The sequence below is a fragment of the Pseudorca crassidens genome, chromosome 4, assembly GCF_039906515.1.
Source record: "Pseudorca crassidens isolate mPseCra1 chromosome 4, mPseCra1.hap1, whole genome shotgun sequence".
Lineage (NCBI taxonomy): Eukaryota > Metazoa > Chordata > Mammalia > Artiodactyla > Delphinidae > Pseudorca > Pseudorca crassidens.
Window position 1 is genome coordinate 32,483,132 of NC_090299.1, and position 27,634 is coordinate 32,510,765.

The 27,634-nt window shown below is 38.6% G+C and overlaps 1 protein-coding gene and 1 non-coding gene across 2 annotated transcripts in view; one reads left to right on the forward strand and one right to left on the reverse strand.

The window, feature by feature from the left end:
* The window catches only part of DKK2 (dickkopf WNT signaling pathway inhibitor 2), a 102,236-nt gene that overhangs the window by 23,204 nt on the left and 51,398 nt on the right, over positions 1 to 27,634 (forward strand). The window lies entirely within an intron of this gene.
* Positions 22,753 to 22,866, reverse strand: LOC137224179 (U5 spliceosomal RNA). The gene has a single exon (XR_010943274.1). It is a non-coding gene; the product is annotated as a U5 spliceosomal RNA (small nuclear RNA).

The following is a 27,634-nucleotide window of genomic DNA, read 5'->3' on the forward strand; positions in this document are numbered from 1 at the left end:
ACAAACCAACATTTCCTAAATGATCAATGGATGATGCTGCAGAATGATAGTGCAAAGTAGACCAAAGGATGTTAATGCAATAGAGTATGAAAGTTTCATTAATATGGCTTTGGATTCTATACTGCAACTAACCTTTAAGAAACTACCATCTGTTGAGTTTTGGTGTAGTAATCAAAGAAGAATATTCACAATTATATGAAAAAGCTATTAAAATACTCCTCCCCTTTCAAACTACATACCTGTGTGAAGCCAAATTTTCTTTATCTAGTTCAACCAAAACAACATATCACAAGAGATTAAATGCAGAAGCAGATAAGAGAATCTAGCTGTCTTCTACTAAGTCAGACATTAAAGAGATTTTCAAAAATATAAAACAATTCCATGCTTCTCACTACATTTTTCTTCTGTTTTAGAAAATATAGTTACTTTTCAGAAACATATAATGGGGTTATGTTATTATTTTGTAATGAACTAATAAATATTATATTTTAAAAAGTTTTAACTTCTAATATGGTCATTATGGATAGATATCACAAACATAAAGAAAAGCTTTTGGGGGTCCCTCAATAGTTTTTAAAATTCTTATAGGGTCCTTAGACTCAAAAGTTTGAGGACAATTCTCTTTTGCAAATTCTTGGTCTTTCTCTTCCAGTGGTTAGGAGCAAAGTAAATAGAAAACTTTCAGGAGTTTTAGAACTTAACAGAACTAGAAAGGCAACTTGATCCACTCTCTTTAAGTTCTGAGACTTATCACATCTTACTAAAATTGAACCCAACATTTATTCTCTTAACCAATGTTTTTTGAGAGCATTTTATATGACAAGTATTATCCTAGAACTAGGAATATAGAGGAAAGACAAATGCCCCTGTGCTCTCTTAGAAATGTTATTTAAATTAGATACTGGATTTAGCTTAAATTGATAACAGTGAAAGATTGTGTGAAAGTAATGATGTGTATTTTGTCAACCGAAAAATAAGACCATTGCTGTAAGGCAACAAAAGCATTTATTTGGGGTCTTAAGAATTGCAATTCTGGAGACACAGAATCCAGTAGAAACCCAAATGTACTCTCAGGAGGGTTGAAAGCCAAAGGGTTTTTAATGGAAAAAGCAGGAATCTGACATAAGTCATATTGCAAGAATTATGATTGGTGCTGGTCGACTGGAACCATTTTTGTCTATATTTGATTGGTTGCTAGGGTTGTTATTATTTGAGAGTCTGCTGTGTAAGTGTTCTTTCAGGATACTGTGGCCCAGTTCAAAGTTCACGTTCCATCCAGGTGGAGACATGCATAGGTCCGCTTCCCAATGGCGTCCTGGCTCCATTTTAGTGCTCTCTTGGCATTACAGGCTCCATTTTATTCATTCCTTCACAATTTAGTAGACATTTCAATTTTAAAAATAGGAATAGAAGTATTATGTATTTTTATTGCCTAATGACTCTCATATTTAGGTGTCTTAATACAGGGTTAACCTGTACTTGGAAAGGGAATCATTGGATAGTTTATAGTTCTTAGCTGATGAGGCTTTAACCAACTAAAAGCACACAAGTGAGTATAGATGTTGTATCGTTATTCGTTTCCCACCTTGTAAGAAGGTAGCCTACTTGCAGGTAAATCAAGCCATTTAAATGGAAGGAAAAAAAATCTACAGGGTTTTTTCTTTGCTTTGTGTGTGTGTGTGTGTGTGTGTAAAAAACATCTCATTTAAAGAGAGAAAGTGATGGTGCACTTCACAGATGGCAAAATGCTTTGGGATCCTTAGAGGAAAATAAATCCTTTTGAAGTACAAACTTGAAGAATTGAGGAACAGTCACCTGGGGCCAAAATCTTATTCTCTGTAATTCGAGAAGAATTCCCACAGAATTACAGAGATATAGAAACTGGTTAGCAAGTACTCATTTAAAGAAAAATCTCTGTTATCCAAGGAGCCTAAAATTGTTTCTTTGCATAACAAAATGTCTTAGTCCACTTTGATACTGATTCAAGAACGTCCCTTCCAATGCTGTCAAAGTGAGGGCTTGCATATTTTATTAAAGTGACTTACTTGAAAAATGTGGCTGTCCCTTTGCCCTCCCCCAGCTGCAAGATCCCCTGTTGAACCATGAGTTCATAAAATTAATCTGAAATAAAATTTCTTTTTTCCTTTGCTCTACCCCTTCCAGCTGCAAACTCCTACCCTGCTTTGTGCAATAATTAACACATATGTTGAAAATAAGAACTCATCTTCTCCCCTCTATCCTTCCAGCTGCAGATTTCTAGCCCTTTCATGGTTTTTTCAGCTTTTTGTTTGTAGTAGTATCTCATAAATACAGAACAGGTTCAGATTCTCTGGTACGTCTTTCCAAACCCACACTGTTGTCCTGACTCAGTGGTTCTGATTGTTGCCAGTGGAGATTAGCCCAGGCCCTTCCTCAGTTGCAACATTACTTTTTAATTCCACTTTTTTAATTTTATTTTTGAATTCTCCAGTCCTGAAAACATTACTAAATGAGCATTAGCCAAGGAAGGGCATGTTATAACTTTCTAGTATTGAAACTAAGGAGAATTTTTTTGTCTATGCTTGAAGATGATAGACATCCTACCTTTTGAACTGATCCTTTAGTAGGTAATCTAGAATTCCTTCATGTTAAAAATGTTACAGGGCTTCCCTGGTGGCGCAGTGGTTGAGAGTTCACCTGCCGATGCAGGGGACACGGGTTCGTGCCCCGGTCCGGGAAGATCCCACATGCCGCGGAGCGGCTGGGCCTGTGAGCCATGGCCGCTGACCCTGCGCATCCGGAGCCTGTGCTCCGCAACGGGAGAGGCCACAACAGTGAGAGGCCCGCGTACCGCAAAAAAAAAAAAAAAAAAAATGTTACATATATAAAAGCATTTCAGTTGTTGAGAAGATATATTTGGTTCTACTTTGATAATCCTTGATGTTCATGTTCGTTTTCATTTATCAGATTGTGAACAGAAAATTCTGTTATTTGGCATTCTATGAAAATACGTTACAAATAATCAAATATTCCTGATCACAGAGTAATGAATTGATATATCTGTTATGCAATCCAGTTTTGATTATATCTGTTCATCATCTTTCTAAACACTCTTGAAAATGTCTGTTTAGTAAAATATCAAGTCTAGGATACCCTTCTATGTTATTACTACTAGTAACAATTTTATATGACTTATAATTTTCTTAGGCTACTAAACCCTCAAACTTAGAAACAAGTATAAGTCTTACTTGACACTAAATAAATAACTTGAAGTGTAGAGAGTGTTCGGTTTGCACGTGTGTGTGTGTGTGTAAGATGTTGTTGTGTGTATGAGACATTACAGGAGCTTTGGCCTCTCCCTTTGTTCCTCCACGTTCTGGCTGGAGTGAGCTTTCAAAATTGCAAATCTGATGGTGTCTCTCCCTTTTAAGATAAAGTCTATCTGCTTTAACATGACTTACAAGTCCATGACTTACAAGAGTGCTTATCTTTGCCTAACACTTGGTGCTTCTTCTTTTTCCCGTTACACATTTTACTTGGGTAACTCTTGCTCATCCTGCAGACTTTCCTGAACTTCTCAAGACAAAATAAGATTCCTGTGTGTTCCAATAGCACCCTGTATTTACTCTCATTATAATTGTTGCTACTGTGAATATTTTTGGTCAGTAGTACCCCTCAGTCCCCATTTCTACTCAAACTGAAAATCATATTTTTCACCATTGTGTATCTAGTGTCTAGTACAGACACAGAGTAGACGTGTAGTAAATATTACTTTAATGAATGAATAAGTGTTGAATTATAAATCTTTTAAAGTGTCTCTCAAACACGAAACGTGATTCCATGTTGCTTTTTACGTAGTCTACTTAGTTTTTAATTAGTGGTAATTAGAGAATACCTATTTTCTTTTATCCTGTTTTATCAGAGGCTGAAACATAAGGAGGGCGATTACTAGTAGAGAATATTGGAGTTGAATCAAACAAGGTGCAGCCAGGAAAGGAGTGAGGGTCAGGAGATGAGATGGGGGTCTAGTTGGGGAAGTTTCTCATTCTGAGAGTTGATGTTTCCCAAGGAATCAGCAAACCTGTATAATGACATGCAATCACCTCCCACTGTTTACCTGAGTCTTAGCAATATCAAGTATGTCATTATATGTCTATCGTTGCCATACAGCATGACTTCATCAACTAGTATACCAGCTCCTAAACTTAGCTACATACTAGAATCACCAGATGCCCCAGTTGCACCTCAGAACAATTAAATCCCCTGGTGTAAAATCCAGGCATGGTTAGTTTTTAAAGCTCTTCAGGTGATTACAATGTGCAGCCAACTTGAGATCCACTGTACTTGAAGATGACAACAGAACTATTGATTTGCTATTATAGTAAACTCCATGAGCGTGCTCATGGAAGGGCACTTTGCGTTAGAAAATCACGTCAAGTTGTGAGCCACAGCACCACCATACTTCAAATATTTGATTTCTTCTCAAAACATTTCTTATTTTGTAGTGGTATAATTTAAAACTCTATTTATTTAAAAATACTAATGGGGTCACTCTGATTATTTTCAGGAGTGCTGAAATAAATGGCTACTTTGGCAAGAAAAGAGCATTAGTACATATGAAAAAATAACCTGTTTTCTTACCTTAAGCCTCTGCTGAAAAAAAGAACTCAAATTTTTCATGATCATATAAAGAGAAAACAGAGCCTCTATTACTTTTGAGTCCATTGACACAGAGGGCATATTGAAGTTCCATGCAGGAGCTTAAATTTAAGCACAAACTTAAGAAAAAACACAAATCTTCTTTTTTTTTAAAATGAATTCAGGATCATTCTATCATTCATTAACCTAAAAAAGCAAAGTTACTGTGATAGTTGCTCTTGCAAGATGTATGCACCCATTTATTTTATCCATTAGCTCTGAAAATTTGAAGTGAAGTTCTATTTTAAAGAATGTCTTCTCTTTCTAACATCTAAAACACTATCCTTTTGAAAAGTTTTCACTGTTTATCAATGTTTGATATATTTGTCTTATTAACACTCCTTATTTCCCTTCACTTTCTCCTCCAAAATAGCTGTATTTTACTTATAACCAAGGAAGGTTAAAATTTTGTTTCGGTTTGCTCTCAAAATACTATACTTCCCATTCAAAATTTGAGAACAATATTTTTGCCGAAAGGTTCTTATGTAACAGTTGTATGTTCCCTTAATTTTCACTTGATTTGCTTTGTACAGAAACAGGACACGAGCCAGAGATTGTCACCTGCCTTTTCACTTCTTTCACGAAGTCAGATCGGGAGGTAGAGAGGGTAAGTGCAGGGGATGAGCGGAGAGTAAACAGAAAAGGGGAAACCACCTGCCCTCAATTCGGCCATCAAATGAATCACACAGAATTTAACACTTGACAAATACTGTGCACTTAACATGATCTTGGAGTCACTAAAGATTTCAACCAGACTCTAGAAATTTGATTCAGACAAACAAACCTTCTGGGTTACCAAAAGATTGTTTGCCGAAGGTATTCTTTTTCCTATAACCAGGTGCTGCTAAGCATGGAAAGAGGAGCTGAGACCGGGGAGGACTCCGTCCCTGGGGTTTAGTTAGGTGTATAGAAAAGTGGACTGCTTTGAAACGTTGTTGTGTTGGAATTCCTCCTTCTGAATCATGCTGTAACACCCTACCCACATTACCAAAATTATATCTTCAGCCATGATGATCATTAATAACACAGAAAAAGCTGCTTGTTTTTTTTAAGTCATTTTAATGCGAGCCCTCAAACCATTACCCTCCAGCCCTTTATTTCTGACATTTACCTTCCAGCTCATTAGCTACATTCTAGCTCTTTGATTACTTTCTTAGCTCTTTAGTTTTTATTTCCAACGTTTTCTTAAATGGTGGAATTGTCTTTGAAGCCACGACTGAGTTTTACACAGAAGGGTATTATTTATTTTAAATTCCCATTGGCATTACAATTCTAGTTTCTGTATAGTTATGCTGTTTTAAAACAGGAGACCATCGTCTTCTCTGAGGAGTCTCCCCAGTGATTCTGGTAAGCTGCCAGATGTGGGAACTCACTGTTCTAGAAACAAAAGTATTTATTAAGTGAGATTGAAAAACTTCTTGTTAACTAGTGTAGCATAATCAGTGAAACTCTACTGATAATTGTAAGATCATAATATAATTTGTCTAACAGAGTGTCTGAGCCCATTAGAAACTAAAACCAAAATAAAATAAAAATCTCTGCATTTTATCCTCCCACTTAAAAAATACTTGAAAACAGCTTCTACCTCTTAATTGCAAGTTCAGAATAATAATGCAAATAGGCTACAAAAGGTGTAGAGGTGAATTAAGAGAATGGTGCACATCAGTTACCACAGAAAAAACAAAGAATGCAGTGATGTTAGAGCATCATCAAAATATCTCCATAAATTTTGGGGAGAACTGTGTTGAAGGCATCAAGAAGGAAGAAACAGATCTTCTAGGTCTTTCTGCCATTGCACATTTTTAAATTTTCTAATTTTTGTTTTCTCTTGATGCCGTAACAAATTACCACAAACTTAGTGGTTTAAATCAATCAAATTAATTATTTTATAGATCTATATGTTAGCAGGTCAGCACTGGTCTCATTGGGCTAAAATTAAGGTGTCAGCAGGCCTGAGTTCCTGTCTAGAGCTCTAGGGGAAAATCCATTTCCTGGACTTTTCCAGTTTCTAGAGGTTTCTCACATTCCTTGGCTCATTGGACCCCTTTCTTCCATCTTCAAAGCCAGAAACAGACAGTTGAATTCTTTCACATTGCATCGCTCTGAAACCTTTTCCAGTTTTAAAGATCTATGTAACTGGATTGGGCCGGCCCAGATATTCCAGACTAATCTCCCCATCCCAAGGTCTTTAGTATCTGCAAAGTCTCTTGTGTCATGTGAGATAACATGCTCACAAGTCCCAGGGGTTATAGGATATGGACATCATTGGGGGGACATTATTCCTTCTATAACATGTGTGACCTTTTAGGCAGTTCTTTTGTACACCCCATCTTCTATAAGTTTATTAAATTATAGTATTATATAGTGAGTGAGGTCAATTTTAAAACTTTAGTAAAAGAGTTTGTTGGCGGGCTTCCCTGGTGGTGCAGTGGTTGAGAGTCCGCCTGCCGATGCAGGGGACACAGGATCGTGCCCCAGTCCGGGAAGATCCCACATGCCGCGGAGCGGCTGGGCCTGTGAGCCATGGCCGCTGAGCCTGTGCGTCCATAGCCTGTGCTCCGCAACGGGAGAGGCCACAACAGTGAGAGGCCCGCGTACCGCAAAAAAAAAAAAAAAAAAAAAAAGAATTTGTTGGCAACTGCAGATGACTTGTGGTTAATGGTAGAATAGATGTTAATAGATTCTTAATTGGGGCTTTGGTCTAAATCAGCCTTGAAAATTTCTTAGGCAGACATCATTGTGAACCCTAGCATAGGTCTATCAATAAAAACCAATACAATCCACATTTTCTTCATTACTGGAAGGGATTACTAGAATTGTGATGTGTATGAGCATCAGATACAGTAGTTAATAGATGAAAAATGTATTTCTCTAAACCCTTGAATCACAGTGAAGTGAAATCCCACGCTATCACAATGTAAGAAGCACTTTGAAACTGAGTAATTCAGTAGCATATTCATATACCCAATCCCTCACTCACTCTGTCATACAATTTGGAATGGTGGGCTTAATTAAAATTGTTCTCTGTCTTGCACTCTATTTTATAGATTCTTGCGCTCTTTCTCCCAATCCGCGTAGTATTATGAATATAAGTTATGCTGAACCATGTTGCTTCATCACTTCTAATTTTGACCATCCCTCATAAGAAAATAAATAACTAAAACAAATAGGGAATATGAATTCCATCCCTATGCATTTTTTTCCCCCATCTTGTAGTTCAGTTTGGAATGCAAGACTTACACACACAACTTCTTAGAGCGGGCGTCTCAAGTTACAATGTGCATACAAATTACCTGGGCATTTTATTAGAATGCAGTTTCTGCTTTAGCAAATCTGGGGTGGAGCCTAACATTTTGCATTTTAACAAGGTCCCAGGTGATGGGATGATGATGGACCTAGTCTGAGACAGCTTAGGTGTACCCTGCTGATGATTTGTTGTTGTCATGGTAACCCCACCAGCAGGAAAGGAAGCTGCTGGTTCAGGCATCTGGCATATATGCTTGGCCGAGAAGCCAAGGGGGCCAAGCTACTATCTGTGGAACTATGACTGAATGCCTCTAAGTCAGAATCCTGCCAAGGCCGAGCTTTATGGCAGTGCCACCGAGCCTCGAGCCTCCTATACCTTTGGCTCAATGACAGTGAAGGCTGCTGGGCTAGGATCCCGAGGGCTCTCTAGTCAGCTAAGGGAACACTGGGAACATGAGCACATTTGTTAGGACTAGAATGATGGTAAACTTCATTCTGCCTGGGCAGAATGAAGCCTGAGGAAGCTCTGGTGGAGATCCGTAGCTGTCCTGTGCAGAACCTTCTTCTGACTTGCCTGCAGGAGAGAAGGACTATGCCGTCCAGGAGCTGGTTCCCTCTGAAGTTTCTGTCACGGTAGCAGGCACACATGGCGTGTGCCGTGTGAAGAGGAAGGCAGCAATCTATGAGCTAAAGATTGTCAACAACCACCAGAAAAGACAGGGAACAAATTCTCCCTCGGCACCCGCAGAAGGTGCTCTCCGAACAGCCCCTGCCTGTTAAGTAACAAGGTGTTAGTGGACCTGAGCTATGGAAGAGCTCACTATCGATCTATCCCTAATCCTGTAGGAGGTGCTATGAGTTAGGTACTACTAATCATTTATGGAATGTGATAACTTATCTGACGCTGTGCTACGTATTTTATTTATGTATCTAATTGAACCCTCACAATGGTGACAAGAGATGGGTATTATCCCCATTTTACATAAAAGGAAGTGAAAGCTGAGGAAAGTCAAATGATTTGTTCAGGATTACATGTTGAAGTCAAACACATCTACGTTATTCTAGATCCTGGAATTTTAATCACTGTGCTATGGTAACTGTTTCAACAAGGAGTAGACCCAGAACCCCAGGTCCAGAAGTTAGACTATTAGAATGAGACTGATTTTTAATTTTTCATACCATTTTTAGGGCATGCCAAATTTGCTTTTGACTCAACATTTACGTGATGACTAGTGGTTTTTCTCTTCCTTTTTCTCTCTTTCTTTTTTCTCTTCTTTTTCTTTTTGGCAGTAGAAGTCATTGAGCCAGCAAAGCAGAAGCATGTGAAGCCCTCCAGCAGATAAACATTTTCCATTCACATTTTGAAGAGAATAAAAAAGCCAAATAAAGAACCCAAATGGCAAACACTGTAAAGCCATTCCTTCATAAAAATAAATTTTTGGTGGAGAGGTCTTTCATTTGGAAATTAGATCCAGCTTCTGCTTATGGAAAAAGCAAGTAAAAGGCAGGGAGAAGAGCAGTAGGTCTGCTAACTATACAGCCACACGGTGATACTCTGAGTTCCAGGATACAAAAATGTAGACTTAAAAGATCTGAACAATTTGTTTGCATATCTATGCACTGTGAAATCAGGCATTGTGAAGAAACAGTGTCTTGTAGCTAGTTCAGAATGATATAATTCAGGACAGATTTTTTTTTTCTCCAACACATGGTTTTGAAATCAAAGATTTTTTTTTTTTTCTTTGAAGCAAGATGGAAAAGTCATTATGTACCAAGTGCAAAAAATTAAGTGCACAGTAAGATTTTCATGGTAGGTAACATTTCACTTCCTGCTTATCTTTGATTGGGTGAGTATATTTCTTGTCAGCAAAGACCAGAGGGTTTTCCAGGGCTGAGGTCCGCAGTACTCCACTGAAGGTAATGATGTAATGATAAGGCTTTCACATTCCAAAGGACAATGACTTTTCTCTGTTGTGAATTAAAATGTTTATTTTTTCCTAACTGTTCCCGAAAATTTCTTTAATGCATTGTTATATGCCTTTCCTTATGGAAAACAAATCACTTTTCATTCCTTCAGGTTAAAAAAATAACAGTCCATTCTTTTGTAAACACAACATATTGTACTTTATGATCAAGACACGCACCAAATGGTGTGAAAGGTGGCAAGCCATGATTCTCTGCCCCGTGTGATCTTAAAACCTGCAGATAATCTGAGACAAGAAGGAAGAAAAAGAAAGAGAAGGTATGGTTCCTACTGAGCAAGAGATACCTCCCAGGTTTGGGGGGCTAAGAGCTTTAACGATATTATTTAATCTTCACAGCAGTCAGTACCAGTTAATTAAAACCCCAGTTCTGTTGCCTTAAAAAACCTATTTCCTTAATCTAGTCTTGAAAGCACGAATGTCATCATATAAGAGTTAAGATGCTTATTTAGAAAATTCTTAGAAGAGGAAAGCCTTTAGGATTACCAAGATCTCTATTAATTTCCTAGGGCGGCTTTAACAAAGTGAGTGGCTTAAAACAGCAGAAATCTATTCTCTCACAGGTCTGGATGGGAGGTGTCTGAAACAGAGCCGCTGGCAGAACCATTCCGCCTCTGAGGACTCTGTAGGGAAGCGTTCTTTCTCACCTCTTCTGATGGCTATTGGCAATCCTTGGCACTCCTTAGCTTTGTATGTTGTATAGATTTACAGTGCTGGAGAGTTGTAAAGCCTGGTTGCACTGGGGCTTTATATTTCTAAACAGAGGGTAGGTTTTTTGTTTTGTTTATTTTAGCAGAGAGAAGAGCCCTGTCCATATGACATGGGGAAAAATCAAAAGAGGTCAGTCCTCAGACCAGTCATACCTGGGTTTTCTCTCTCAGGAATCTTCAAATCTACGATCTTAGAACCAGCCGCAGTTAGTACATGTCAGGTCGTTGTGAAACGGAGAATAACTAGTTACCTCAACTCTCACAGGTTTTGAAGGTAGTGAGATCTAAACTTCCTAGCTGTATGGCCATGCACAAGAGACTGAATGCAAATTTCAGTTTCCTCATCTGTAAAACTGAGATAATATTCAGTGCAGGAGGATTTTATGAGACAGTACATTTGAAGAGTCTGGCAGATAATGGACCGTTCGTTCTCTTTGTCCTTTGACTTATGTGGGTGCGCTCTATCTCAAAGGGGTCACAATTTAGGGAATCGGGTACAAGGCCACCTCTGTTAGCATATGAAATAGGAAAAATAGATGAAAAAAGACTAGCATACAGAAAGACACCGAATAGTTACCAAATAAACTGAGGTACGCAGGTATAAACTTGCCCTTTTTCTCCTTGAACAGAAGCCTCCATCCTGAGTCAAGTCTCAGGTGCTAAAAGCAGTTTAGTGTCCAGTGTTGCAAAATGGATGGTACAAGTTTTGCTTAGATTTAAAAATCCATAATCATTTTGTCTAAATCTTATAAACAGCATTCTTTATTCTAATTGAAATGGGTGCTATATTTTTGACGAATTAAACAGAAACACTGGGGCTTCCCTGGTGGCGCAGTGGTTGAGAGTCTGCCTGCCGATGCAGGGGACACGGGTTCGTGCCCTGGTCCGGGAAGATCCCACGTGCCGCGGAGCGGCTGGGCCCGTGAGCCATGGCCGCTGAGCCTGCGTGTCCGGAGCCTGTGCTCTGCAACGGGAGAGGCCACAACAGTGAGAGGCCCACGTACCGCAAAAAAAAAAAAAACAAACAAAAAAAACAGAAACACTGTAACTTAATCTCTAGCCATTAACATCACTTCAAACTGTTAAACTGTGGTTTTCCAGTCTGTTAATGCTAGCAAAGACAAATCCATAGTAAAAGCAAGTTTGCCATTAATCAAGGACCATTCTTCTTAAAAGTAAGAATTTATTAGACATATAGCAAATCTTAAGTCCAATAATAAGTTTTAGTGGGTTTTTATCTTTGATTATTTATAAAACTATGCATTGTTTTAAAATATTTTGGCCTGTTGATGTTTATATTTTCATTTTATCACCCTTTACACACTTTACTTTTCTGCAAATATGTCTGCTCTTATCTCTTTACGTATTTCTTTTCATATTACATATTTCATTATCACGTTTATTCATTTTCATAGTGATAAAGTTTCAAAACATTCTCCTTCCTTTCACAGGCACACTTCTTTCTACCAGAATTATTTGAAGAGCTGAACTCTTACCAGTTGAAAATACTCCAGTTTATACTTAAAGTTTACATTGTACATATGTCTATACACTATTAAAGTAAGAAGAAAAAATACGAAAATTTGACTTAGATTTTTTTAACAAGTTATTTGTTTCTTATGTAGCCATATACTTTCGAACTAAAGAAATAAAAGATTGAATTAGAAAAAGAAGTCCCCTAAAAAAAAGATATATACATATATATGTATGTATACACATACACACATATATATATTTAAAGATTTTCTTTATAAAGTAGGGTCACATCTAATGCATTCTTAAAACCCTAAAACACGCAGTGACCCAGGGCTTGTGCTGGGTGATTTACGTATTTCAGTTCTGATTCTCAGAGCAACTCTAGAAGGTAGGGCTAGGATTATCATCAGGGAAGTAAAGTAACTTTCCAAAGGACACAAAAGCTAAACTCTGAGGTCAGGTTATTCATCCAGGTCTTTCTGATTCCAAAGTTTGTATGCTTTCCCTGAAGCCAACTCCTGCTTTTTTTACCCTGAAGAAACTTAAAGTGGATGGCTCTGAGGAGTTACTTTATGCATCTTGGTGAACTCAGTGACCCTCACTTTTAATGTTTCAGTTGTTCCTCTGAAAGTTTCTCCGATACTATCCAGGAAGCTATTTTTATCAGCTGCAAAATCACGTACTTATAATCAATTTATGTGATTATACTTGGGATTTATTGCCTCAGATGTAAGCTTTCTAATATGGTCATCAATTTGAAGTACTATTTAATGGTTTCTGTAATTAGTACAAATAAACAGATTTCTCTCTCTAAATAAGACATTAGGGCAGTTTTTCTGATTAGCTATAGCTGTTTCTATATGGCTCATCTTCAGAAAATTTGACAACAAATTTATTGAATATACACCTGTGAAAAGTATTATTAATATTTTGTAGAACTGTTCCCTTTACATGAGAATACATTGAAGATTTTCTTTTGAAATTACATCACTATTCTCTTTTGACTAGAGCTACTGTGTTAAACGAGATTTATTGTAAACTGCTTGGTGGCATCCATCTCAGAGAGCTGCCCTTTACTGGAGTAAAGGAAAGGAGGTAAACATACCTTTAGTACTTTGTCAGAAAAATGTGGGTACACTTAATGTACTCTTCTTCCAGAAAAGATGCAAACAAAATAACTTGTTTGTGGCCAGATGGAGGGCTACAACATTGTGAGACTGAAACAGAATGGACCAGAAAAACTCAGTACATTCAGAATAGATCAGAAAATATGATTCATTTATTTCATGGAAAAACAGGATGTCTTGATAGGTGAGAAGGGAAAAGTGTCCTTTGCTTAACTATTTCAAGTTCTCTCTGCCAGTGGTTTAGCATTCTCCTCCCTCACCTGCTTAAATGTTCACAAAAAGGGTGTTTCATATGCTGAACAATCTCTGGATCATCCTTGTTCGTGAACAGTCCTGACAGCTTTAAGACTGTAATTCTAGAAACAGGAGCCTGATATTAAGCATCTGGACATGCTCTCCATTATTTCCTCCCAAAGAAAACAATAGCTGGGTAACATTACACTCTAATGGAATCCATTTTCACTAAATATGTACATTTAGTCAGATGCAGTTTGGTAGACCACAAAAGAGAAAAAGAAGAAACTATTTAAAATGAGAAGGGCAAGTATTGATATAATGCCCATTAAAAAGTGTCTGAGTAACTGATTACACATACATACATAATTGCAGACATGAATATTTATTTCAATACACCTGAGTCTTGGAAAGTTTTGAAAAGAAATATCAGTATTTAGCTACCAGGACCTTTATAATGGATGTTTCGGTTTGTGGACTTCCTGTGTTCCTGTCGTCCAATAATTTTTTTCTGTATGAAATTACAAGTAAGATTTTTCATTGGCATGGTAAAGGAAGAATTGAACACTAAGGAAATTAAAAAATATATCTCTTGAGTGTCTGGATAGCTGATTGGCCCCAGATAAACTTGTTGATACTCTTGGGAATTTCCTATATTTCAGGAGGAATTGAATCTATTTGCATATTGACATTATATGCATAAATATGATCTATATATTCCCACCAAAACATGTGGCATTTGGCTGATAAAAAATCTGAAAACCATTTCAGAGGATGAGCAAATAAAATAATTGAAACTTTTAACCTGGAAAGAATGTCTAGCAATATTTTAAGTGCTGATATGGAGGTGCTCCATGTTAGGACCCTGCGCTAGATGCTGAGGATACAGAAAGAGTTCTTGTATTATATAGCTAGTATGATGGAAACAGTTATTCTTTGTAACTGAAAGAAATAACTGGGACTAATGGTTAGGTAGGCATTACAGAGATTAAACTTTAATTTTGTTTAAGGTAAAATTTTCTAAAAGTCAGAGATTTTATGAAAGTAAATGGGCTGTTTTGTGTTATAGAACTCTAGGAATGTTCTAAAGGTAATTGTGTGCCAATTTGTAGGAAATATTTAATATATATTAGTATATAAATATGGCGAAACTTCCTGTGTTTCCTCTCAACTCAATGATATCTTTTCAAAATCATATGTAATTTATTATTAGTCAAACTTAACTCAGAGTTAACCTTGGCCTACAGAAAAAAGGCTAAACTAGGTGTCAGACACTTTTCAGAGAAGCAGGGAAACCTACTAGTTGTATTCTTGTCACAACTGCCTTAGAAAGGAGAGGGCCAATCTTGTGCAGCTGTTTTTCCTCATCTCACTGGATTTTAGACTACAAAAAACAGGCCACCGAAGGACCTATGAAAACCTGTCTCCATCCCATGGCCCAGTAATTTTGTGTGTGAGGTTAATCACTATATCCTGCCCTTTCTTTGATGTCTTGGAGGGTGAGGGTAGTTGTGGTCTCCAAGATCTGTCAACTTCAACATCCACCTGATTTCATAGTTTACCATAGAATTCTGGGCTCGAAAGAACTTCATTCAAAAATTTTTCTTGATAGCATATTAAATTTACAATCTTACAAACTTAAAATGAGAGGTGTTCAGTTACCTTTCCTGGAAATAGAATGGAATCCTGATCAGAGCACTGGAAACAAGAGAGCTCTAAGTTTATACTTTTTTCCTTATAGTTGCATATTCTATGTCTTCCATAAATTGAATCATAGACTATTTTTCAGATCTGATCTACAAATCGTTGCAGTTGGGGCCAGCTTTGTATCTGAACACTTATCATTTAAGAGATTCTGTGACTCTGAAGATCTGGAATGACAAATAAACTTTGTCTCTATACATTCTATTTGATTTTCATTACAAATGAAAGCTTTCCAAAGTAGACTCTTTTGGTTTTTTATTCTTCAGCACTTTCCCCCCACTTTAAGGAATATCACAGAATTAAGAGTTTGGGACAGATGGCTAATTAAGTAAAAATATGGAAGTAAAATTTCTTTTGCATTTCTCATGGCTGAAGGGTACTTAAAGGTACACAGAATCCCGTTCCATAGTGACCTTATTCTGCACGTGAGAATGATTTGTTTTCTCTCCTACATTATGTAGGCTCGTGAAAATTCGTATTGGTGAATTTATTTTTAAAAAGTTTCTTCAGCAAAACGTGAATAAGCAAGAGGAAAATGAATTCATTCATTCTTATTTCATGAAAAATAACAGAACATCCACTGAGGCTTTTATCTAATCTGAAAGTGAAAAAAAGGTCAATGAGTGGAACACTGGTGAAATTTCTGAGTAAAGTTTAATTTTAAATTATAAATTTTTATATAAAGTACTTGAAGTAGGAAAAAGAATTTCAGAACTCTGGTCAATATATTTACAATAATGTCTATAGCTAAAGAAAAGTGAAATAAAAGGATTAACAAAAATACTATACATTTTAATTGCTGATTTGTTAATTCTCAAAAACGTTGTCTTAGAAAATGACATTAGGACTATAATGAATCTCAATATGATATTTAATGTTATGAAATTCTGGAAACAAAAATGGGAACAAATTGGATTATAGGATATTAATATTTTAGGTAATAATTTTAGTTTACATATAATTAGTACTGTTAATGTACTAAGTATAATAGTATTATAATATTATAGTATTAATAATATTATCTACAACAGATGAAGCCAGGTTTTTTTATAAAATAATATACCAATCCTGAGAAATTTTCCATGGTAGAGTAACAACATATTTTACTAGAAAAATAAATGAGGAAATAACTCCTACTGTCTTAAGCTGTTTGAGCAGTTAACTGCATGTGTCCATGTGTTGGCCAAACAAGAGCCCTTGTAGTACTTGCTCTTGTGTCAGCTCTTGTGTCAGTCAGCAAGACGGTCCTCAGAGGATCACTGGGACTTCAAAGGAGAGCAGCTGGGGGCCAGATGGGGCGAGTGGTAGCCACGAAAGGGTTAATTTGGTAATTTCCTTAGCAAAGTGTCTTCTTCCCTGGCAGCTTTCCTGTTATTTACACAAAAAAGTCATGGTGCTGAATTATAAGAGAAAAAGAATTGGTCTCTAACCTTCAAATTATTTTTCTTCTGCAATATCTGGTTCACTCAGTATAACCCACTCTTATCTAATTCAGAATTATTATAAACTTTAATTGTGAACTTGTTATGAGGATCATCTGTGAGTGAGTCTGTGTGTGTGTGTGTGAGAAAGAGAGAGAGAGACAGAGAGAGAGGGAGATGGTTTGGGAAGAGGGATGGATCTGTCTAAAACTTGGACTGAAATTGTGTAAATGAACTCAGAAAATTTGTCTTAAGTGAATGTAAGCAAACCTTCAGATCTGTTGTGGCCACATTGGTCTTTGGAAGTAGTCTGCAGTGCAAGGGCATTGCATGGCAAACTCATAGCTTGGCTTTTATCCTCATGAGGTCTTAGGTTGGTAACAATCCGGGGATAAAGGAAGCTAAATGGCCCCACTTGGTGAGAGGAGAGGAAGGTATGAGAACTTAATAGTGGAGAGGCTGCTAAATATAGTGTCTGCTGGCCGTTTCCATAAACCACAAAATGCTCTTTAAGTTCTTCAAACCAAATTACTTCAACCACTAGATAAGGTTTCAATGCATGATACTATTATGCTGCCGCCGTTTTTCCCCCTTCCAAGTTAATATCTTTGTTTTGATTTTGGCTGGGGAAGTTCCTTTGTTGGTCAGCCGCAACATTTCCATTAATTCCCATAAATTCCCCATCTCACAATGCTTGCCAGTTTTCTCCCTGCCCAAACAGGAGAGAGAACATTCGCAGTGTTGCATGAAACATCTAAAATTAAAATTATTTTTCCCAGAGCTTCCGACCACTGGATTGTGAATAACTTTGATATTATTCACAACCTTCCTAATCAAAGCAATGAACTTGGGAATACTTTTTATTTTACCTAGGAACTAAAAATCTTTATGATATTAGAAATTATTTATAGGTTTTAAAAAATAAAGGGGTACCAGAATTGCTTCAGAGATTTCAAAGAAATCCTGCCCGGAGCAGTGATCCCTGAGAGCTTACATGGCATTCCCCTTCAATTCCTAACATCACGGAGTTACCCAAGAGGCTTCATGGGCCTAATCCAGCAATCTAATCAGTCACCAATCCAAGTGGCCAATATATTTACTAAATATCGATCAGGTGTGAAGCAAGTTGGTCCTCATAGACACTGCGGCCATGATTACGTGGGCAAAGTTAACTAGAATTTCAGTGTAAATAAACGAGAGAAATTAGTCTGTTAGTAGAGTGATTAGGAACCTCCATTTACTGAGCACATTTTACCGTGTGTCAGGCATGGGCTAAGCACTTCATAGACACAATCTCTTGAATTACTGACAACAACCAGAGAGAGAAACATTATCTTAAAAATTTTACAGATTTTTGGGCATTGCTCCTTTAATCAGTTTGCCCAAGGGTACACGGTCACCAATGGAAGAGTCAAGATTTAAGCAAGATTCTGAAGGCCATGCTCTGAACCCTTGCTACTCCATGCTATTGAATTGAACCCTGCTTAGCCAGTTTGGGAAGAACGGAAAAGAATAAACTTCTTTGCACTTGAACCGTTTTCTGATTGAAAGGAACCCAAAGAGAGATCCATACTGGTTCTGTGCAGTGTCCATATGAGATACCCATAGCTCCTGGAAGGATCCCCATTCAATCCATATGCAACTCTTTCTTTCTCAGAGGGCACAGGAACACCTGGTGAGGTCTCATTGAAACAGCTATGTGATAACAATGATAGCAATAAGCCCAAAGAGCTTTCATCTGTCAGGCGCCGTTTTTTTTTTTTTTTTTTTTTTCTTCCGGTACGCGGGCCTCTCACTGCTGTGGCCTCTCCCGTTGCGGAGCACAGGCTCCGGACGCGCAGGCTCAGCAGCCATGGCTCACGGGCCCAGCCGCTCCGCGGCAGGTGGGATCTTCCCGGACCGGGGCACGAACCCGTGTCCCCTGCATCGGCAGGCGGACTCTCAACCACTGTGCCACCAGGGAAGCCCAGGCACTGTTTTAAGTGCTTTCCATGCAGTATCTCAATTCCACCTTCACAGCAACCCTATGAGGTAAATTCTCATGTTCTGGGGCCAGAGTTAAGTGGGGGTCGGGAGGAGATTTTTCTGCTCAAATATGTGTGTAAATGCTACCTACTGTATTCTCTTTTTAATGATTCATAGTTCACATTAGCCTACTAAGGCTCTGAGAATTTCTGCAGTAAAGAAACTTATCTTTGTTCTAGCCAGAATATTCAAAATTTATTTTAATATATACTATCGCCACTAACACCTATTAACATGCCACAGAGTACAGATTGAGGATTGCTGTTCCAGATCTTCAGTAATAGCCTGAATTCAGAAGCAAAGCCATGGGCAAATCTTTAATGGCTAGGAGGTGGGGAGGGGGGCAGCCCGTGGAGAGGGGTGTTACTCCAGTGATTCTATAGACCACACCAGGGACACTGGGCTCAGGTGAGCAAAGCTGCATTCCACGTGCCAATCAGAAAATTGTTTGCCAATGCAGAAATACATAGAGGGAAAGTCTGGCGCTTAACTACAGGTTGGCACTCGACCCAAACCTTTGAGCATTTCTGCTATTTTCTAATGCAAATCTTTCATCTAATGATCTGGTGATTCCGTGGCTTAGGGCAGACTAGCACCATGAAGGTAACTGATGATAACAGGGTAAGTCTGTTCAAGCAGAGGTAATCTTGTTACATTTGTTTGTGAAAATTGTTGGTATTTCACAGCCTGCTGCTTAACTCAGGACTCTGGGGAAAGGTTTAGCAAGTGATTTAGATTCAAAATCCCGTCACCTTTCTGGCTCCATGGGATCAATTTAGAGTTTAGCATCAGGACAGAGACCAAAAGGAGGCGTGCAAGGTTGGCCGTGGAAACAACTGGAGTTAGAGGATCCAAGTGGCAAAATGAGTAAGGGAATGAACTATCACTGGAGTTCAGGGTTTGAAGCTGAGGATGTAGAATGAATGGTTATGAAGCCTTCAAAAGTGTGAGCCCCAATGAGGAACCTCATTAATGGGCTGGATTTGGAAAGATACAGAGCGCTCGAACCTGTGTCCCCTGCATCTGCAGACGGATTCTTAACCACTGCGCCACCAGGGAAGTCCTTCAATGACTTACTATGAAAAAAAAAAACTTACTAAACTTTTTTTATATTTATTGCATATTAAAAATAATATTTTGGATAGGTTGGGTTAAACTAAGTATATCATTAAGATTAATTTTGCCTGTTTCTTTTCACTTTTTTAACGCGGTTAACAGAAAATTCTAAATTAGTATGTGGCTGTCACTAATGGACATTCCTGCTGTAAATCTTGCCCACACTACTGTAAATAGCCCCTTTATACTCTTCAAATACACAGCTTAAATATGCCATCAGTTTTGACTGGTGGAACCTTAACTGATTCCACTAAAACCAAAATAAAACCCCAAACCAAAAAACTGTGACTAATTTTATTTCTGTGAGTTAAATCACCACTGTTTTTAAAGAGAAAAAAAATAGGCTTCTTTGGGGGGATACGTATATTCAGTGGGCACTATTAGCTTGGTGACACTTGGCTTTTGATGTTTCCTAAACAATTTTTACAGTGTGCTCTAGAAGAGTAATCCTCAAAAATGTTTCCGGAATGGAAGGAAGTATTAATATTGTTAAGTAGCTATCAGATGCCAGAAAATTTTTTGATAGATTATCCAATCTCCCAGACCACATTCCGTTTCTTCCGCAGCCCCACGGGTAACACTTTCAAACAGACCTAGAAAAGACCATAGCTCACAAAACTTCCATGAAAAGGAGCTTCTAGCGGAGGCGTGTCAGGTCACTTGCAGGAAGGCAGAGACAGAGGTTTGGTGGGATAAATCAAGCTGGTCTGGGCAGGCTGCGTTCTGCTGAGCCCACCGCCAACCCCAGCGCAGTCTCACCCCATCCTTAATCAGAGTGCTACGTGGACCATTAGGCAGTCTTGCTTCCCTTTAATGACACTGGGAAAGGATGAGGATGTAAGGAGAGGCTCAGAGATGTAAACTGTACCCAAATCACAAAAGGGACGAAGGTCCTTGAGCTTGGGGTTGAAAACATCATAGTGCTGCCTCCCATTCTTATTTTCAATCTATGCATAATTTGATCCTCCTGCATTTGACTCTGACCTACTCTGTAATTCTTCATGGGAGTTTTAAAGTGATGTTTACACACATGTTAGCAGTTGTTGCTTTGGACTTCACTGTATCCTCCCTAGCTAAATGGGTGTGAAATAAAAATGTTTTTAAATGCAGGTAGGGACTGTACTTGAACCCATGTTAATTCTGGAATTGTGCACAGCTGAGTGACATTAAACACTAAAAAGGGAATTACAGGAACCGCCAGAATCACTGCAAAATTGGTCATGGTTTTGTACTCCTTATTTAGTGCAAGGAATTCTTTGGGTGCATAATAAATAGTGACTATCTATTAAATGTAACAAAGAAAGGGATGCTCCTTCCTTTATCCATTTTATAGTTTTGGTCTGATCTAATATGACTGTGTGACCATCTAGACATGCTCTCATCTAAACTATTTTGAAACTGAAAACAGAGGCAGTGTTACCTGGGGATTAAAAGAGAGCTTGGAAGCAGGCAGACCAGAGTTCAGCTGTGTTATCTAGATGCTGTATGACTGTGGCCTAGTTCCTATACCTCTCTACACCTCAATTTCCTTGTCTGCAAGAAGAGGGTAATAGCATAGCAGTAGAGTTCTTCAGGTATAAGCAACAGAAACCAACTCTTAAGCAACGTATACAAAATACTTTTTTAAAAAGGAATTTATTGTAAGGATATGAGAAAGCTGAAATAATCAAATGAAGGAATGAACTGAGCCTCAGAAGAGCATGAACCCATGGCACTCCAGGGTTCTAGAAAACAAGACCTTTGGGGCCTTATTAGGGCACCTCAGCCAAAATAAAAGACCTCTTAAAAATTTCATCCTTTGGCTTTTTTACTCAAGATGCAAATTCCCAGAAAGAGTCTGAGTGGCCTAGTTGAGGTCCTGCCTTCCTTTCCTTGATGAAGGGAGGGCAGGAGAAGGAAGGGTGCCCCCACTGACAAACTGTAGTAAATGAGGGAGGCTGATTTCTTAAATAAAACATCAGGGTGGTGTTACCAAGGAAAGGGATATGGGTGCTGGACAAGCAAAAGAAATGAAGTATTTTATATTCTCTTGGCTTATAGAGTCATTATGCTGTTCAAATGAGATCACTGACATAGGTACACACAGTAACAGTACATATAAATTGTCAATAAAGATAATTTTTAAAAATCATCAATAAGAAAAAATTCATAATTTAGTTTATTCTTCTCATTATGCTCTCAGAGCATATTTTAAACACACACGCACACAAACAGAGCAGTCCCTTAGATTTTACTAACGGGGGTATTGTAACAATTTGCTAACTAGATAGATATATATGGAAAACAAAATAAGTAGTAATTATGTCCCAAATAGATAGCATGCAATTATTTAATTTAAAAATCTGCCTTCACTTTTTCAAACATAAGCCAACAATAAATCCCACGCCATCTATTTTAGTTATGGTAAATCATAGTCATATGTGGTCGTGATTATGGCTAATTGTGGGATAAAGGATTTACTTTTAGAGTATGAATGAAATACACTCTTGTTGACATTTATGCATGACAGTCTCGGAACAATAGGGGAAGAGCTAACAGCCATGTGATGAAAATCCCCCTATAAAGAGAATAATAAAGAACATTTAAATCAAGGATTCTGATTCTTAATGATGGTACTGATGATTCTAGAAGCTTGGGCTCTCCATATTTAGAATGCACCAGCTGCTTCAAATTAGAGAGACTGTAGACTCTTCTGACGTGGGTTCATTGATGGGGTGTGTGTGTGTGAGAGAGAGAGAGAATAAGTCTTTCCAGCTATGTGCAAACAGAAAGTCTAGAACACTTCCCTGAACTATCGGTCTACAGAGGAAAATATTCTGTGGTAAACTGCTATCCCACACTAAGACTGCAAATCTACATTGAAATTTGTAACTTTTTAAAGAACATTAGGAGAGATTCAATTTACACTTGGCCTGAAATTGCTTGTGAACTGAACGAAAGTGCCAGGAACTTAAAAGGAACCAACTGTATTATTTTTTTTCAAACTTCTGCTTTCACTTCACAATAATGTCTTCCATTAAAACTAAATGATTAGCACCCTTAAAGCAAGGCCTCAAACAATTAACATAAGACTCGAAGTTGTTTCCCTCATTGGAAATTTTTAGTAAAAATCAAAATATTCATTCAATATCAAGCGGAACCAGAGAATGCCCTCTGCTTCTATAACACATCTCTAGTAAGAGAAACTCCTGCTGCACTACTACGTAGTGTCAAGATATAATGCCTGTAAAAAGTTTTCAGGGACTTCTGCAAATAAATATGGGTTGAAGGCAATTTTAAATTGCGCCATTTTATAATTGTACTGTGTGCAGTACACTCTTGATACTGAAATCACCCTTTCTATTCTGGAAATATCTTAACATTCACACAGTGACTCTGAGCTACCATTAGGGGGCAATGTGGAGGAAGCTTGGCTAACTGGGATCTATTGATTCCTTTCAGTGTATTTTTCATTTCAATGATTGTATTTGTCCTCTCTGATTGTTCTTTATATTTTCTTTGTTAAAAAATTCTAACTTCTGGCTCTGTACGTGCATTCTCTTCCCAAGTTCTTTGATCATCTTTACAATGCTTATTCTGAACTCTTTCTTGGGTAGACTGCCTACCTCCACTTCACTTAGCTGTTCTGGGGTTTTATTTTGTTCCTTCATCTGGAACATATTCCTCTGCCACCTCATTTTGTCTAAGTTGCTATTGGTAGTTTTATGTATGTGGCAGGTCGGTTACATTTCTCAACCTTGGCGAAGTGGCCCTCTGTAGGAGGTGCACTCCCCTCTGGTCACCCAGGTTCTAGGGGTTTCCCCTAAGATGTGTGGGTCCTGTGGTGGCGGCAGGCTGACTTTGTGGGCAGGCTGACAGGCCTGGTTGGCTCCTAGTCTGGTCGGTTGCCAGGCCTGTCCTGTATGGATGCTGTTGGCTGCTGTTTCGCAGAGTCTGGTTACAAGGTGGCTGATTGCAGAACCCTAGGGGGCCCTAGGGCTAGTGCTCGCTCACCAGTGGGCAGAGTCAGGGTGCCTGAAGGCCCACTGGCAGGGGTGTTGCCCACCCACTGGTGGGGGAAGCCAGAACGTGGGATTCTAGTGCCAGTCTACTGGCAGGCAGAGCTGGTTCCTGGAGTCTGGCTACAGGACCCAGGGATCCCAGAGCTTGCTTCAGCTGGTTGGGGTGGGGGGTTCCTGACACAGTTGGGTATGAGGTCTGGGGTGTCCCGAAGGTTGTGAGGTGGGCCAGGGCCCAGCTAGTCCCAGGGTATGGTCTGGCCTGTGTTGCAGGATCATAGTTTTCTTGCTTCTGGTGTCTGCCCCTGGTGGGTGAGGCTGGTCTAGAGGCTTACACAGGCTTCCTGTCGGGAGGGTGCCTGCCCACTGATGGGTGGAGCTGGGTCTTAGCCCTCTGGTGGGCTGGGCCATGTCTAGGGGCATGTCTGGAGGCAGCTGTGGGCTCTTCAGTCTTTAGGCAGCCAGTCTGCTGATGGGAGGGACCATGTCCCCACCCAGTTAGTTGTTTGGCTGAGGTGTCCCGGCACTGGACTCTCCAGGCTGTTCAGTGGGGTCAGGTCTTGGCACTAACGAGCCAATATGTCAGCTGCCAGGAGTGTTCTCGCATTTGAATGTTCCCCAATATGTCTCCCACCAGTGTCTATGTCCCACAGGTGAGCTGCAGCCCTGCCACACACACCTCTCCAGGAGACTCTCTAAGACCAGCAGGTAAGTCTGGTGCAGGCTCCTATCAAATTACCGATTTCTCCCTGTGTCCTGGTGTGCATGAGATTTTGTGTGTACCCTTTAAGAGTGAAGTCTCTATTTCCCCCAGTCCTGTGGGGCTCCTGCAGTTAAGACCTGTTGGCCTTCAATGCCAAATGCTCTGGGGGCTCATCTTCCTGGTGCCAGACCCCCTGGTGCCAGATCTTCTGGAGCCAGAACCCGCCTCGTTCTGGTCCCTTCTTTATGTCTCTAGTTGTAGAAGATCTTTTCTGGTAGGTTCCAGTCTTTATCATCAATGGTTATTCTGCAGATAGTTGCGATTTTGACGCACTCGTGAGAGGAGGTGAGCACAGGGTCTTTCTGCTCTACCATCTTGGCTGCTTTCTGATCCAGTATCAGCTGGGATCTAAACTGAGTCCTGATCAAAGACTCAGGTGGATTTTGTATTGTATATTTGAATATCTGAGTGAGATTCCTTTCCTTCCTCATTCCCTCCCACCTTCCTCACTTCCTTCTTTCCTTCCTCTCCCCCTCCCTCCCTTTCTTCCTTTCTTTCTTTACTTAAATGTTTTGTGATAATTATAGATTCACAAACAGTCGTAATAAATAACATAGATTTGCTGTACTCTTTGCCCAGTTTCTCCCAGTGGTAACAACTTGCAAAACTATAGTACAATATCACAACCAGGATAATGACATTGATATAGGTCAAGGTATAGAACATTTCCATTCCACAGGGACCTACCATGTTCCCTTTTATAGTCACATCTACTTCTCTCTTGCCCTAATTCTGTCATTTCAAGAATGTTCCATAAATGGAGTCATACAGTATATAATCTTTGGAGATTGGCTTTTCTCACTCAGTATAATTTTCTGCAACTTCATTCAAGCTGTTATGTGTATCAACAGTTCATCCATTTTATTGCTGAGTAGTATTCCATTGTATGGATACGCCAGTTTGTTCAACTGTTCACCTGTTGAAAGACATTTGGGTTTGTCTTCAATTTTTGTCTATTAAGAATAAAGCTGCTACAGAAGCTTGCATACCAACGTTCACAGCAGCATTATTCACAATAACCAAAAGGCAGAAACAGCTCAAATGCACATCAACAGATAAATGGATAAACAAAATGTGGTGTATATATATATAAGCATGGAATATTATTCGGTCTTAAAAAGGAATGAAATTCTGTATATGCTACCACATGGATGTACCTTGAAAGCATTATGCTAAGTGAAATAAGTCAGACACAAAAGGACACATTGTATGATTTCACTTATATGAATTACCAAGAATAGGCAAATTCACAGAGACAGAAAGTAGCATAGAGGTTATGAGAGGCTGAAGGAGAGAGAGAAATGGGGAGCTGTTTAATGAGCATGAAGTTTCTGTTTGGGATAATGAAGAAGTTCTGGAAATGGATAGCGGCGATGGTTGCACAATATTGTGAATGTTCTTAATGCTAGTGAATTGTACACCTAAGAATGGTAAATTTTATGTTATGTATATTTTACTGCAATTTTAAGAAAAGAATATATAAGCATCTGTGCATAGGATTTTGTATGAACAGAAGTCTTAATTTCTCTGGGATGAAAGTCCAGGAGTGCAATTGTTGGTTTGTATGATAGTTACATTTTTGTTTTTCAAGAAAATGCCAAACTGTTCTCCAGATTACTATGCATTTTAATTCCCATCACCAGTGTGTGAGTGATCCAGTTTCTCTGCATCCTCACCAAAATCTGGTGTTGTCACTAATACTTTAAAAAATGTTAATCATTGTGATAGGTGTGTATTGCTATCTCATTGTGGTTTTAATCTGCATTTCCCTAATAACCAATGACGTTGAACATCTTTTCAGATGCATTTTGCCAATTTATATACCTTCTTAGGTGAAATATCCCTTCGTGTCTTTTGCCTACTTTGTAGATGTATTGTTTGCTTTTTTACTGTTGACTTTTGAGAGCTCTTTGCATATTCTACATACTAGACCTTTGTCAGAGATGTAGTTTGCAAACATTTTCTACTACTCTGTCACTGTCTTTTAATCCTTCTAACAGCGTCTTTCATAGAGCAAAAGTTTTAAATTTTGATGAAGTCTGATTTATCATTTTTTCTTTTTGTGGATAATATTTTTTTTGTGTCGGGTCTAAGAACTCTTTGCTTAGTCCTAGATCCCACAGTTTTCTCCTCCTTTTTTTTTTCTAAAAATTTTATAGTTTTACATTTACATTTAAACCCATGATTTATTTTGAGTGAATTTTTGTATAAGGTATACAATTTAGGTCAAGATTATTATTATTTCCCTTATGGATAACCAATTGCTTTCGCACCATTTGTTGAAAAGAGTATCCTTTCTCCATCAAATTTTTTAAGTAACCCTGAAATAATGCCTTTTTCTTCCTTCCTCCCCCCTCCCTCCCGTCCTCTTACTCTTTTTGGCCACTGCTTTACGTTATCAACAGTATCTTCACTGTAGCTGTTTTTCTTTCTGTAAACAGAAGTTTGGGCACCTTCATGCTATGAAGTTTGATGACTGTGTATATGGAAGGCACAACTTTATATTCTATATATTTATAAAACACCTAAATCAGCATTTTGCTAGCCCATTTTTGTACTTTCATAATCATCATGTTAATTAATGAGCAAAAGAGAGATGGAGATGGGTAAAACATTCCAGTCCTCTCTTTGTTGTACAATGTACTCAGCAGCCTCAGTTCATCTGGATTTATTTCTGTTCTGATGTATTAGGAGCACCAGGAACTTCATAAGTTTTGATTTCCAAGAATTTCTAATTTAGCTGAGGAGATAAGAATATACATAAACAAGTGTCATATAAAGAGAATGAATGATACATGAAAGTAAAAAATGACAAGAGTTCAGTGAAGAGGCACAGTCCCTTCCCTTGGGAATAATCATGGAAAAGCATGGGTAGGCAACATTGTAAAGCTGGGCTTTGCAGCCAACCTTAAAGGAAGACAGGATTTCAAGTAGTCAAAGACCATGGAGGAGGCAAAGGGTAATGGAATGATGGCCCTAAGAAAGGCTCAGCGTGGGGAGAAAACACGACTCCTCTGTTCCAGAAATGATACAAAGACCCGTTTGACATAGTTTAAAAAGTAGGTGATTCAAATACAAAGGGAACAAAATGCATGGCAATGCATTTTGAATGCTAGTGGAGAGATGTCTATTTGTACCCTGACCCTGTACTCACA